Raw genomic sequence first — 13,694 nt, 5'->3', positions numbered from 1 at the left:
CCATGAGGGGGCCTACAGGTCGTGGCAGCCTGACCCCTGACTGATGAACCAGCCCCTGTGGGTGTTTGCCTTTTACTTCTTTATCTCTGCAATGTTACCTCTGAGAAAAATCATTTTTGTATTTTGTTGCTAAGATTCTTAATGCTTGGTTTGCTCTAACTTCCTTTACTTTGTGTTAAAATAAATGTAAAAATTGATGTAACAAAAATGCATTTTAGTATATACAACGTGTTGTTGTTAGCTGCTTGTTATGATCCATAGAGTTTTCATTGGCTTATTTTGGAGAGTAGATCACCAGGCCTTTCTTCCTAGTCTGTCTTAGTCTGGAAGCTCCTCTGAAACCTGTCAGCATCATAGCAATAGCAATACACAATCCACCCGGGTCTCTTGCATGGAAGGCTAGAATTCAACCACTGAGCTACTAAATGCGTCTCCCTGTTTAAAACAGAAAGCAACCAAACAAAATAACCGTACAAGACCAGAGACACCTAGCTCCACACTGAAGTTATGTTTTGGAATCAAAGACAAGCCTGTCTGTAGGTTGAAGCATGAAGCATGACATTCAGTGCAATGTCAGTGTTCAGAAATTATGGGTTTTGGCCCAGGATTGATTGTTGCGATAACTTTACTAAGCTTCTGTTCACCGTTATTCACTAGCAGCCTCTCCTGCATTCTGCTGGTAGACATGCCGGATGCAGAACAATGAAATCTCCACTGATTTCTAGTAGCAGAGACTGTGGCCAGCCTCGGAGGGGCAGACAACGCTTTCGGCAACTGTTTAATTCTTTCCTGGTACAGAATTGCCGCAGGCGACTGAACTTTGGAGGCAGCAGTATAACGAGACAAGTTAGGCAGCCTGTTACTGTGAGGAAGTTGCCTTAGAAAAGGAGAGAAACTGGCTTCTGCCTTTCCGGTGAGAATGACTCACTTGGCACAGCCAGACTCTTGGGGACAGAACTGAGATGACCAAAAAAAAAAAAAAAAAAAATCACTCTGGATATTAGAAAACATCTTAGCCTTTTTCCCCCCAACAAAGTGGACTTTTTATTTCAAATCTACCGTTTGTAAAGGTCGGAGGAAAGACCCCTAAGTCTCTCTGTCTCTGGCTGGGCCCATTTGGATTTCCATCCATGGTTCACACAACCACGAGCCCTGGTGGCTAAGGTCACAAGTGTTCCTGAGTATTGGGGTAAAAGGGAAGAATAACAGCAGAAAAGTGTGGGTGTATGTCTGTTTCTTTTTTTAATTGTAGTGAAAAGATACGTAACAAAACATACGTCAACTCAGCAATTTCTACATGACACTCTTAAATGACATTGATTCCATTGCATTGTGCACCCATTCTTGCTGTCATTTTCCACATCATTCCACTACCATTAACATCAACTCAGTGCTCCCGAAGCAAAAACTCCCATTTGTCCTCTCCATTCCACCCCTGACAACCACTAATAGTCTCTGGTTTCATATAAGTGAGCTCATACAGTATTTGTGTATGATTTGCATATCACTTATTTTGCGCAGTGTGATGTTTGCAAGGTTCATCCATGTTGTGGCATGCATCAAGACTTCATTTCTCTTTATGGCTGAGTGGTATTCCATTGTGTGTTGTTGTTGTTAGGTGCCATCGAGTCGGTTCCAACTTATAGTAACCCTGTATACAACACAACGAAACACTGCTCAGCCCTGTGCCATCCTCACAATCATTGTTATACTTGAGTCCATTGTTGCAGCCACTGTGTCAATCCATCTCATTGAGGGTCTTCCTCTTTTTCGCTGACCCTCTACTTTACCAAGCATGATGTCCTTCTCCAGGGACTGAACCCTCCTGATAGCGGGTCCAAAGTATGTGTAAGACGTAGTCTCGCCATCCTTGCTTCTAAGGAGTATCCTGGTTGTACTTCTTCCAAGACAGGCTTGTTCGTTCGTTCTTTTGGCAGTCCATGGTATAATCAATATTCTTCCCCAACACCACAGTTCAAAGGCATCAATTCTTCTTCGATCTTCCTTATTCTTCGTCCAATCTTCGCATGCATATAAGATAATTGAAAACGTCATGGATTGGGTTAGGCACACCTTGGTCTTCAAGGTGACATCTTTGCTTTTTAACACAATTTATAGAGGTCTTTTGCAGAAGATTTGCCCAATGCAATGCATCCTTTGATTTCTTGACTGCTGCTTCCATGGGTATTGATTGTGGATCCAAGTAAAAAGAAATCCTTGACAACTTCAATCTTTTCTCCATTTATCATGATGTTGTTTATTGATCCAGTTGTGAGGATTTTTGTTTTATGTTGAAGTGTAATCCATACTGAAGGCTGTAGTCTTTGATCGTCATCAGTAAGTGCTTCACGTCCTCTTCACTTTCAGCAAGCAAGGTTGTGTCATCTGCATAATGCAGGTTGTTAATGAGTCTTCCTCCAATCCTGATGTCTTGCTCTTCTTCACATAGTCCAACTTCTCGGATTATTTGCTCAGCATAGAGATTGAATAAGTATGATGAAAGGATACAACCCTGAAACACACCTTTCCTGACTTTAAATCATGCAGTATCCCCCTGTTATGTTCAAATGACTGCCTCTTGGTCTATGTACAGATTCCTCATGAGCACAAATAAGTGTTCTGGAATTACCATTCTTTGCAATGGTATCCATAATTTGTTATGATCCACACAGTTGAATGCCTTAGCACAGACAATAAAACACAGGTAAACATCTTTCTGGTATTCTCTGCTTTTGGCCAGGATCCATCTGACATCAGCATTGATATCCCTGGTTCCATGTCCTCTTCTGAATCCAGCTTGAATTTCTGGATTCAGTTGGATCATCTTTCCTGGGAATAGGTATAAATACGGATCTCTTCCAGTTGATTGCCAGGTAGTTGCCTTCCAAATTTCTTGGCATAAACGATTGAGACTTCCAGTGCTGCATCCATTTGTTGAAACATCTCAGTTGGTATTCTGTCAATTCCTGGAGTCTCGTTTTTCGCCAATGCCTTCAGTGCAGCTTGGACTTCTTCCTTCAGTACCATGGGTTCCTGATCATATGCTACCTCCTGAAATGGTTGAACATCGACCAATTCTTTTTGGTATAGTGACTCTGTGTATTCCTTCCATCTTCTTTTGATGCTTCCTGCATCATTTAATATTTTCCCCATAGAAACCTTCAGTATTGCAACTTGAGGCTTGAATTTTTTCTTCAGTTCTTTCAGCTTGAGCAATGCTGAGCATGTTCTTCCCTTTCGGTTTTCTATCTCCAGGTCTTTGCACATGTCATTATAATACTTTACTTTGTCTTCCTGAGCCACCCTTTGAAATCTTCTGTTCAGCTCTTTTACTTCATCCTGTCTTCCTTTCACTTCAGCTACTCGATGTTCTTTAGCCAGTGAAAACCTTATGAATAGCAGCGGAACATTGTCTGATGTAGTGCCAGAAAATGAGCACTCAAAAGACGACCGGAGAACAGCTGCCTCCTCAAAGTAGAGTTGACCTTAATGACATGGGTGGAGTCAAGCCTTCAGGACCTTCATTTGCTGATGTGGCATGACTCAAAATGAGAAGAAACAGCTGCAAACATCCATTAATAATTGGGATGTAGAACATAGGAAGCATGAATCTAGGAAAACTGGAAATTGTCGAAAATGAAATGGAAAGCATACGCCATAGATATCCCAGGCATTAGTGAGCTGAAATGGACTCGTATTAGCCATTTTGAATCGGACAATCATATGGTCTACTATGCCAGGAATGACCACTTGAAGAGGAAAGGTGCTGCATTCATTGTCAAAAAGAACATTTCAAGATCTATCCTGAAGTAGAATGCTCTCAGTGATAGGATAATATCCATATGCCTACAAGGAAGACCAGTTGATACTACTATTATCCAATTTATGCACCAACCACTAAGGTCAAAGATGAAGAAACTGAAGATTTTTACCAACTTCTGCAGTCTGAAGGTGATCGAACATGTAATTAGGATGTGTTGATAATGACTGGTGATTGAAATGCAAAAGTTGGAAACAAAAAGGAAGGATTGGTAGTTGGAAAATATGGCCTTGGTGATAGAAATGATCAGAGATCACATGACAGAATTTTGCAAGACCAATGACTTCTTCATTGCAAATACCCTTTTTCACCAACATAAACGGCGACTATACACGTGGACCTCACCAGATGGAATCCACAGGAATCAAATCGGCTACATCTGTGGTAAGAGACAATGGAAAAGCTCAATATCATCAGTCAGAACAAGACCAGGGGCCAACTGCGGAACAGACCATCAATTGCTCATATGCAAGTTCAAGTTGAAACTGAAGAAAATTAGAACAAGTCCACGAGAGCCAAAGTACGACCCTGAGTATATCCCATCTGAATTTAGAGACCATCTCAAGAATAGATTTGACACGTTGAACACTAATGGCTGAAGACCAGATGAGTTGTAGAATGACATCAAGGACATCATACGAGAAGAAAGCAAGAGGTCATTAAAAAGACAGGAAAGAAAGAAAAGACCAAAGTGGATGTCAGAAGAGACTCTAAAACTTGCTCCACTGTGTGTATATACCACATTTTATTTATCCATTCATCTGTTGGTGGACATTTGGTTTGTTTCCACGTTTTGATTATTGTGAAAAGTGCTGCAGTGAACATTGGTGTACAGGTTTCTGTTTGTGTTCTTGCCTTCACTTCTTCTGGGTATATACCTAGGAGTGGAATTGCTGGGTCATATGGTAGTTCTATGTTTAATTTTTTGAGGAACTGCCAGACTGTTATCCACAGTGGTTCCATGATTTTACATTCCCACCAGCAGGGGCTGAGGGTTCCAGTTGCTCCACAACCTCACCAACACCTGTTGTTTTCCTTTTTAATCATTGCCATTCTAATGGGGGTGAGGTGGTAACTCTTGGTTTTGATTTGCCTTTCTCTAGTAGTTAGTAAAACCAAACCCATTGCTGTGGAGTCGATGCTGACTCAGTGGAGCAACGGTTAAGAGCTACAGCTGCTAACCAAAAAAAAGGCTGGCAGTTTGAATCCACCAGCCACTCCTTGGAAACCCTATGGGGCAGTTCTTGTCTGTCCAATAGGGTCGCTATGAGTCAGAATTGACACAATGGCAGCAGGTTTTTGGTTTTAATGGTTCATCAGAAGCCCTAGTGGCGCAGTCGTTAAGCACTCAGCTGCTAACCAAAAGGTCAGTGGTTTGTCTGTTTCTTAAGGGGAATAAAGAAATAAAAGATTTCTCCTCCCCAAATGGTACCCTGAGGGAAGCTTGTCTGGCCATGGTATTTACCAGTATTTACTGTCTCTAAAAGTAAACCTCTAACTAGCTTTCTGTGCCATAAGTGTCTAGCAGCTCAGCCCCCCCGTTTTGTGCTGATTTTTAAGTACTCCCACCATCTTCTGGCCCAGTTTTTTTCCAAACTGGCATTCATATCACTTCAACAGGTAAATGAATGAACCTGTCTTTACTAATTCATTACGTTGAATAAGGTCACATCACAATGAATGGGCTAACTCCTTTTACTTAAAATATCCAAAGTGTATCATGATTTTGAGCTAACAGTCATTGAGAAGTGACAAGCGTTTTTTTTTTTTTTCTTTCCTGATTTTTTTCTGAGGCTACCCACTGACCAGCATCTGAGTCTATGTAGCACTCCACAGAAGACAGAGAGGAAGGACAGCATTGTGAAGGGTTCAAGGAAGTGGGGAGAGGGAACAATGTTCGATTTTCTAGCTTCTTGTTTACCAAAGATGCACTGGCATCCCTGTTGCCCCCGTTGTTGAGCAACTTCTGGGGGCTCCGTGGTGCCTCAGGGAGTAGCAGCCTCGTCACTATTCACCCCTTGAGACACAAACTTGAAGTCAGTGCTTTTCAAAGTATGCCCATGGTCCAGCTGTACCAGGATCACCACAGTACTCGTTAAACTGGAGGTTTCGGGGCTGAACTCCAGACCTACAGCATCAGGGGACAGGGACTGGAATCAGCATTTTTACTAACACCTTAAATGATTCTCATGAACAATAAAATCTGAGAACCCTTTTTAAACAGAAGATCGATTTCATAGCTTCTAAGTGCTAAAGAAGGTACTAAAAAGGTCCTAAACACATACTAGGCATATACTTAGACAAAGTGTATTTACTTTGAGTACAAATAGGATCATCTGTTCAAAAACTTGATTTTTTGCTCTTGAAGACTTGATTTACTTCCAGGCTCCTGACCCTTGCTTACATGGATGGCATTGTGGCCAAGCAGTACTGGGAGGGTGTGGGAGAGAGGGCGGTGAGTATAAAAGAGGTCACTGGAATAAAACATGGACTTCTTTTGAAGTGTACAGATTTTATGTTCATACAAACGTGTGAGAATTTCAATCTCTGAAACCCACCAGTGGTTATTTGCAATGGACATTAGGATGTTTTAAAAAATCCATTCTGTTTTTTGAGTTCTAATTTTCATTTTCTTATATGGATGGCGACGTGAAGATATACCCAAGCCCAATTCAAATATACAGGATGTTTTGATCCAGTGGTTTCCCAAATCTCAGTTAAAATCCAAGGAAAGAAAGTTTCTGAGAGCAGCTAAAGTTTTGTCTTTACTTAAGGACGATCAGCACCATCTAGTGGATACAAATAACCTCTTCTCTTGAGTTCAGTGCAGTGAGGAGGTTAAAAAAGCAGGCTTTGGACCCTGGGGTGGAATCCCAGTACTAGTTAGTTGTCAAGTAACCTTGGGCATATTACTTACTCCCTTGGTGCTCTGCTTCTCAACCATAAATCTGAGTAATAATAGCACTACGTCATAGGATGTTATGAAGAGAAGTGAAATGGTGCATCTGAAGCAATGAGCTCCAACTGGCATGTCTTCAGCACTAGGTAAACGATAATTTTGTAAGAACACTAAGGCACAGACTCACAGGAGGTGAGAACAGACAGTAGAGATTAACCAGTGCAGTGGGTTCTCAAACCTTTTGGTCTCAGGACTCTTTTACATCCTTAAAAATTATTGGAAACCCCAAAGAGCTTTGGTTGGTAAGGGTTATACCTATTGATAAGTTGCCACATTAGAAATTAAAATGGGTAAATTTTTAAAGTATGTATTTATTTTAAAATAGGAAATAAAGATCATTACCTGTTAACGTATTTTAATGAAAAATAACGAATTTTCCGAAAAAAATTAATAAGAAGAACAGCATCGATGGACACTTTTGCAGATCTCTTTAATGTCTGACTTACAAGGAAACAGCTGGATTCTCATATCTGCCTCTGCATTCAATCTGTTTGGATATATTGTTTTTGTTAAAGTATATGAAGAAGAGCTGGCCTTAGATACAGAGTTGGAAGATGGAGGTAATAATTTAATAGCCTTTTACGTGATTGTGGATGTTCTCCTCTGATACCAAACTCACAAATGCTACAGGTACTACAGTTCGTATGCTGCAATCTTGCACTTTGAATGGATCTCTTACTCACGCGTGAGTTTCTAACACCCTGTTTTGGTTATCTGGAAAATGTTGGTTCACTGAGTTATGCCGATTTTCCAAATGTTGTTCCATTTCATTATTGCATAAGCCTTCCTCCTCCCCCACGTTGGTTAATACCACCACCGTAAGTGTTGGGAAGCTGACAAACTCATGGTGGTGGATCCGAGTTTTCCAAAATTCTAATTTTCACTTGAAAGCTCCAATTTCGTCATGGGCCACAAATACTGTCAGTAGTTTTCCTTGAAGTGACAAGCTCACTTCATTCATTTTTGAGAAAATGTCTGCCAAACACGCAAGTCCAAATGGTCATAATGTGTCAGTCATTCTTTCGCATAAAACGGTGTTCATGAGAGAAGTGACTAGTTGAGCAGCGGCTCAAACAATCACACGAGCGCTTTTCCTCCAGACAACACCGTACTGGGATGCGCAGCAGAGGTGCTTTGTGCTACTTCCCATTTCATCACTCAGAATGTTAAAAAGACGTGCACCCAAGGCGTGGTTAATAACGTTAAAAACCTTTAGTTCTTTATCAAGGACATTCTTCTGTGAAACTTGATTTTCCCCCAGGGGAGCGTGAGGCAGTGAAGAGAACAATGGCCACTCGTACAGTCTGGTGACACTGTGTTAATTCACACTACTAGTCTGCCAGCACTTTTACCTGCTGTAGAATTTGCACCACCAGTGCAAATGTCAACTCAGTAAAAAAGGCAAATAACGTCTTAGTATTATTAGGACAATGGTTTCGACCTTAGGGACCCCCTCAAAGGGTCTTGGCCCCCCCCCCCCAAGGGGTCCACAGCACATTGAGAACCATCAAGCAAGTGCAACCTCTTAGTTTACAGATGAGGAAACTAGGCCGAGAAAGAGTAAGCCGTGTGTCCAGTGGCACACACCTTTAACCGTCCTTCAAAAAAAAAAAGTTATTTAATCCAGTTTATAGATTCTTCCATATGAGACTTGTCTTAGTCATCTAGTGCTGCTCTAACAGAAATACCACAAGTAGATGGCTTTAAGAAATAGAAATTTATTTTCTCACAGTTTAGAAGGCTAGAAGTCCGAATTCAGAGTGCCAGCTCTAGGAGAATGCTTTCTGTCTGTTGGCTCTGGAGGAAGGTCCTTGTCTCTTCAGCTTCTGCTTCCTGGTTCCTTAGAGATCTCCATGTGGCTTAGCATCCATCTTACCGCATCTCTGCTTCCTTCACTTGCTTGTTTAATCTCCTTTATATCTCAAAAGAGATTGATTTAAGACACACCCTATACTAATCCTGCCTCTTTAACATAACAAAGACAACCCATTCCCAACTCATACATTTGGGGGACACAATTCAATCCATAGCAAGGCTTAATGAGGTCCCTGTCCTAATGTGTTGTTACATTTGGCTGAAGTTTATGATGAGAAAAGGAAAATTGGGGCAACAACACAGAAACGGCGGTTGCACCCCAGATGGAATACAGTGTGGGCTCTCTCTCATTCCTTCAAATCTGACTGTGCTCAGAAGGAAGATGTCAAGAGTAGGGAGAGATTGGAAACAAAAACTAAATCTGCAGTTAATACTGCCATATGTCACCAACTTGGAAAGAGACCAGGGGAATTTTAGCTTAAAATGACTTGATGCTAGAATAAATTTTCATGAATTATTTTGAAAGGCACAACACGTTCCAGAATATGTTTGGGGTTTTTGAACATAGTACTTCAGAAAATGTAGCAGAGAAAAATATGGTTGCCTCTGAGTTATATCTCAATGCTCATTGTTCTGGGGATGTCACCTGCAGTAGCTGACACAGAAATAGTTCAGAAAATTAACAAAATACATAAAATGCAGTTTATTACAGTTTGCCCTTGAGGCACATGCAGCCTGTCAGCAGTTTGCAAAACAAAAGCAGCAGGAGGTAGATAAACAAAGTGGGAAAGACACAAGGGACAGAATACAATTCGACAGGATGAGTTTTATGCAAAAAATGGGGACTTAGTTTGGAAAGGTTACAAGTGGTGAAGAGACACAAAGGTTCTATTGAACCTGAACTTTTATTTCCACTTGTTTTACATGATATTTTGTTTTATATATTTTATAAGCAGTGCAAATGCGCTTACATAAAAATACGTAAACCCTAGTGTCTTAGCTATCTAGTACTGCTTACAACAGAAATACCACAGGTGGATGGCTTTCACAAAGAGAAATTTATTCTCTCACAGTCTAGGAGGCTAGAAGTCCAAATTCAGGGGCCAGCTTCAGGGGAAGGCTTTCTCTCTCTGTCGGCTGTGGGGGAAGGTCCTTGTCATCGGTTTTCCCCTGGTCTAGGACCTTCTCAGCGCAGGGACCCGGTCCAAAGGACACACTATTTTTCTGGCTCTTACTTCTTGGTGGTATGAGATCCCCATGTTTCTCTGCTCACTTCTGTCTTTTATATCTCAAAAGAGATTGGCATAAGACACAACCTAATCTTGTAGATTGAGTCCTGCCTCATTAACATAATTGCCTCTAATCCTGCCTCATTAACATCATAGAGGTAGGATTTACAACTCGTAGGATAATCACATCAGATGACAAAATGGTGGACAATCACACAGTACCGGGAATCATAACCTAGCCAAGTTGACACATATTTTGAGGGACACAATTCAATCTATAACTATTAGTAATCGTGCACACTGATCATAGCCCTGCTTTTTCTTAGTTTTTTTCTCCCCCATCTCTCCAAAAAATCTGAAATGTGCTGTTTTCTTAATGAACACCATTAATCACCAAAAATAAAAACTGGGAAGACTGACTTTATTTGTATTAGAGTTGTGAGGGCATGTGTGGTTCATGGACCAGCACAAGGCTGGATTAAGGCATGTGAGAGCCCTAAACACTGATAATCTGTGGTGTCCCCTCCTTTGCTTACTCATGATTCAAACAGGATATGTGCCTTATATACATACATGTATATATGTATGTGTGTGTGTGTCTTAGCTATTCGTGATGTAACTTCTTTTTAAATGTGACTATAATATTAACAATTGAATGCAAAAGTGGCATATGCCATTTTAGTGGAATGAGGTGAACTGGATTATAAATTTTTTAGTGTATTCGGGGTGCTAAGATTTTTACTATAAACCACATTTTCTACAAAAAGAACATTCCACATATTCTACAAAAAAGAAAATGAGTCAGTAAACTTAGTTGTTTCAACAATCAATGTAAAATTCTGTTGATCTCCCACAGTGAAGAATTGACTTTGAACGATTATGCTTTAAACCACTTATACTTCAATTTTAATGCTTGTTTTATAATAAGTGCTATAATGATAATAAACAAATGAAAATATGTCATAAAATAAATTTCAGTGATCAGAAAATAAATATTACAAAAATTATAATATTTTATTTTTAGATAGATCTTTCATCTCTAGCATAATTACAAAAATTTTTTTATTCTTTGCTGTTACAAATCTTCAATGATTTCATCACAATTAAGCTGCCGAACAATATCTACTTCCATACATAATAAGGAAAATGAATCAAGTCTTTCTTGAATCGTTCTACGTTGAGGGTTTTTGAGTCTCTCTAGGGATGAAAATGAGCGTTCTGTTGTGTAGTTTGTGATCATTAAAATTAGGAATATGCATAAAGCAATTTCAACATTGGGAAATATGCTTTTTATTTTATCTTCTATTATGGAATCATATATGGCTACATGAGTAAAATTTGTCTTTCCTGATTCTATAAACTTAGTTCTCATGTAAGAATGAAATTGTCGCACTTCTCCATAAAGGTTTGTTTGTATTTAAGTCATCGGGATAAGCCTGCACTAATTTATTAGATGAATTCTTGCATTCTTCATCACGTATAACCCCATTATTTAAGAAGGAAAATGTATTTGAAAGAACTTCATACACTTTCACCTTTCTTTTCATGCAAGATTCAAGTGTATCAATGATGGTGTAGTGTGTGGTTATGCAAAATTGATCTCTGGCACTCAATACTTCTGGAGCATTTCCATCATTTACTTGTTTCTTTCTAATGCCTCTGTGACAGTGAACTGCTTGATAATCAGTACTTGGCAGTAATTGTTACGTTTTCAAAATCTTGTCTTAAATTATGTAAAGATCATGTTAATGACTGGTAGGGATCTGTGCATGTCTTTATTACTATTATTGTACTTCAGGTGAAGGTTTACAGAACTAGCTTCTCATTGAACAGTTAGTACACATATTGTTCTGTGACATTGGTTACCAACCCCACGACATGTCAACACTCTCCCTTCTCGAACTTGGGTTCCTTATTACCAGCTTTCCTGTCCCCTCCTGCTTTCTAGTCCTTGCCCCTGGGCTGGTGTGCCCCTTTAGTCTTGTTTTGTTGTATGGACCTGTCTAATCTTCGGGGGAAGGGTGAACCTCAGGAGTGACTTTATTACTGAGCTAAAAGGGTGTCCAGGGGCCATACTCTTCAGGTTTCTCCAGTCTCTGTCAGGCCAGTAACTCTGGTCTTTTTTTGTGAGTTAGAATTTTGTTCTACATTTTTTTCCAGCTCTGTCTGGGACCCTTTCTTGTGATTACTGTCAGAGCAGTCTGTGGTGGTAGCCAGGTGAGCATGTCATTAAATTTACTTCTGAATCCTGGAGAGTTGACTAGTCTGATGAAAATGCTACAATATATTTTTCCACATAACCAACATAAACACATACTCTGGTGTTTATATTTTGTTGGCAATGATTTCAACTTCTCTTTTGATATGTCCTTTTGGTGTCTGGTCTTCGGCAATATTTTCAAAGGCATCTAGAATCTGAGTGTACGATTCCAGGATTGCACTTGTGTGTTAGAAAGACATTTAATACTCAATCATTGCTTAAATATGTTTTAAGAACTGCCCATTAGTGAGTAGAGATGGTAAAAAATGTGTAGAGTAGAAAAAAATCAACTGCTTCTGGACAACAATCTACTGCACTACATCTTACAAGATTAAGTGAATGCACAGCACGTGGTAGGAAAATAGCATACTCATTACGTTCTACAATGTTCTGCTACATGCCTTTATAATGCCCTGACATATTGGCAGCATTGTCTTAGGACTGGCCTCTGCACTTAGAAAGATAAATTTTGTAAACTTCATAAAGTACTTGACTTGCAATTTCTTCACCGGTATGACTCTGTTGGAGATATGTATTTTAAAACAATACTTAGCCGAGCTACATGAGAAAGATCAGGAATGGAATCTACAGACAAACTTAAATATCGAGCTATACTTACTTCACTGAAAATAGTTGATGGAATTCTATCACTTATTACATTTACTAATCCTTCACACGTTATTTTAGACATGTATGATGGGCTGTCCCTTCCTGTGTTACTGTATTTTGAGATGTGACCTGCTAAAAATGGATCAAACTAAGCAACAAGTTCAAGTAAATCCCCAAATTTTCCATTTTGTGAGGGACTCAAGCGTTTCATTTCTTCCTTGATAAGATAGTCCTCGTTCAGTGATTGTAATAGTGACAGAAACAACGTGTGGCAAAACAGCTTTCTAAGACTGACGTTCTTCATTAAGTTGTGTTTCCAGTTCATGAGTATCATGGAATGAACTGTGTCCCCCCAAAATATCTGTCAACTTGGCTAGGTCCTGATTCTCAGTATTGGATGATTGTCTACCATTTTGTCATCTGATGTGATTTCCCTATGTATTGTATATCTTATCACTATGATGTAATAAGATGGATCAGCAGCAGTTATATTGATGAGATCCACAAGATGAGATTGTGTCTGAAGCCAATCTCTTTTGAGATATAAAGGAGAGAAGCGAGCAGAGAGACATGGGAACCTCATACCACCGAGAAAGCAGTGCCGGGAGCAGAGCGTGTCCTTTGGGCCTGAATTTCCTGCGCAGAGAAGCTCCCAGACCAAGGGGGGATTGATGACGTGGACCTTCCTCCAGAGCCAACAGAGAAAGCCTTCCCTGGAGCTGGCGGCCTGAATTTCGACTTGTAGCCTACTGGACTGTGAGAGAATATATTTCTCTTTGTTAAAGCCATCCACTTCTGGTATTTCTGTTACAGCAGCATTAGATGACCAAGACAATGAGTTAAGCCAAAATTATGTCTTCAGTTTAAATACGACAACATACAATCTCTGTGAATTGAACTGTTTTCATGTTTATCAATCATATTTGAATTTCACCAATCACTAAATCCATCCATAGCAAATCAATAATTAAATGATTTAATGTTGAATGGTTTGCAAACCAA

Source organism: Trichechus manatus, unplaced genomic scaffold (assembly GCF_000243295.1).
Source record: "Trichechus manatus latirostris isolate Lorelei unplaced genomic scaffold, TriManLat1.0 scaffold00076, whole genome shotgun sequence".
NCBI lineage: Eukaryota > Metazoa > Chordata > Mammalia > Sirenia > Trichechidae > Trichechus > Trichechus manatus.
The sequence above is the reverse complement of the archived record's forward strand: the minus strand, read 5'-3'. Positions refer to the sequence as shown.